Below are 2,127 nucleotides of genomic sequence, written 5' to 3' on the forward strand. Positions count from 1 at the left end.
GGGCGTCTACCTTAGCATTGACGTGATCTATGCCACTGACTTCGTAGATACCCCCTTTTGGTTGAGGTTTCTCTATAGAAGTGCGCTTTCCTCCCCATTGGTAGTGATTTTGTGCCATATTTTCAATGATTTGATAAGCCTCTTCATACGGTTTATCCATTATAGCGTTGCCAACTGCAGCGTCTAAGTTTAATTTGGTGTTATAGGAGAGACCACCATAGAAGGTGTGGATAATAAGCCATGGTTCAAGCCCATGGTGCGGACAAATTCTCAACATGTCCTTATATCTCTCCCATGCTTCGAAAAGCAATTTGTTATCTTTTGGCCTAAATCCGTTGATTTGACTTCTTAGCATAGCCGTTTTACTAGGTGCGAAATATATGGCTAAGAATACCTTCTTTAATTCGTCCCATGTAGTTATGGAATTTGACGGTAAGGACTGGAGCCATGCTCTAGCTCTATCTCTTAAAGAAAAGTGAAAAAGACGTAATCGTATTGCTTCAGGATTAACACCATTAGCTTTTACCATATCTGCATATTGTACGAATACTGACATATGGAGGTTCGGGTCGTCTGTAGGAATGCCAGGGAATTGGTTTTGTTGTACTGCTTGTAACAACGAAGGTTTCAACTCGAAATCATTTCGGTCGATGGCAGGGGCAGTGATGTTGTTATGTGGTTCATCCTGAGATGGGACAGCATAGTCCCTTAAAGGACGGTTAGTGGGGGCAGTCATATTTGGTTCGGGTATATTAGGATCAGGAAGGTTGTACTTTAAATGGAATTGTTTAAGTCGGCGTCTTGGTCTAATATAACGCTCAACTTCGTCTATCGGTTGTTCTAACTCGTCTTCTTTTGAGCGAGTGTTTGGCATGCAACTGAAACAAATAAAAAGGAAATTAGTTGCCTTAGTCTACACCGTGCAACAACAGAGTTAAGATATTGACTTGATTGGTCCCCGGCAACGGGGCCAAAAACTTGATCGCGACTTAGTATGTCTATCGAAATGGCTAACTGCAATTGCACAGACGTATCGCGTAGTTTTAAAAAATATCAAACCCAAAGGATCAAAAATCAAACTATCTTTATCTAAAGTTATCGTGTAAAGCTAAGGCTAATGATTACTTTGTTATTCTTAGATTGATTAAGAGAAACTGGGAAATAAAATTTAACTAGAAATAATAATATAATTAAAGTATTCAATTAAGAGGCATCGGTATGTAAATCACATCATTCTTCGAGGATTCGGTAAACAATTAACATTAAAATAAGGTAAATCATTTTTCAGTAGAAAATATCAATTTAAAAGACTTTGCCTCACACTCTCGTGGTCTTGGCTCGGGCTATTGTCTTAAGCCAAAATGTTTTGCTCTCACCCACCCACCTGAATTAAAAGTAATTTTTGGAAATTCATAAATTTTAATTAATCCTAAAGCGCTCTCACTATGTTTATGATTAATGCCTAGAAACCACTATCCAGTTAAAATCTCAATCTCTCGCTCTGTTGATTTATTACCTTATTGATTTTTCACTCTCGTGCAAAAACCATTTTAAATTAGAATTGGAAACCAGAGCCAGAAAAATAACTCATAAAGATTATCATTAACTATTACTGAATCTCGTTGGAACAACGGTCCTTACATACCGATGTCGAAAGATTTAGCCGGACATGGTTTTTGCACGAGATCATACACATGCAATTCTTGAACATAAACATAATCAAAATTCAGAATTGGAAATTAAAGAGGAAAGTAAAAAAAATTAAGCAATTAAAAGAAACCTGATGAATAATACCAATTGGATTAAACTTCGGAGGATTCTTCGAGTATAAATAATAACTGGAAAATTACAACGATGTCGGCACGCTTGATCCAAGCAATTTGTAAAAGTAAAAACAAAGGTGCAGTAGCCTCCCAATGTGGAATAACTATCACTATTTAGAGTGTTTCTACTTAAAACTAAAAATCAAATTACATGATGAAAAACTTGGATCGAATTTTCTTCTGATGCAGCCTTTTTATATTGGTGAAGTAGGGCCGAACTCCCTAAATTCGTGTGGGAATGGTGGAGAGAAAATAGGGAACTTCCTTGACCATGTTATATGTCGTTGCTGAAAAATAGCATTGT

The 2,127-nt window shown here is 36.9% G+C and overlaps 1 non-coding gene across 1 annotated transcript; it reads left to right on the forward strand.

Annotated features, from left to right (window-relative positions):
- Positions 1-248: 248 nt before the first annotated feature.
- On the forward strand, positions 249-355 carry LOC127077539 (small nucleolar RNA R71). The gene has a single exon (XR_007787336.1). It is a non-coding gene; the product is annotated as a small nucleolar RNA R71 (small nucleolar RNA).
- Positions 356-2,127: the final 1,772 nt, after the last annotated feature.

The sequence above is a fragment of the Lathyrus oleraceus genome, chromosome 4, assembly GCF_024323335.1.
Source record: "Lathyrus oleraceus cultivar Zhongwan6 chromosome 4, CAAS_Psat_ZW6_1.0, whole genome shotgun sequence".
In the NCBI taxonomy this organism is placed as follows: Eukaryota; Viridiplantae; Streptophyta; class Magnoliopsida; order Fabales; family Fabaceae; genus Lathyrus; species Lathyrus oleraceus.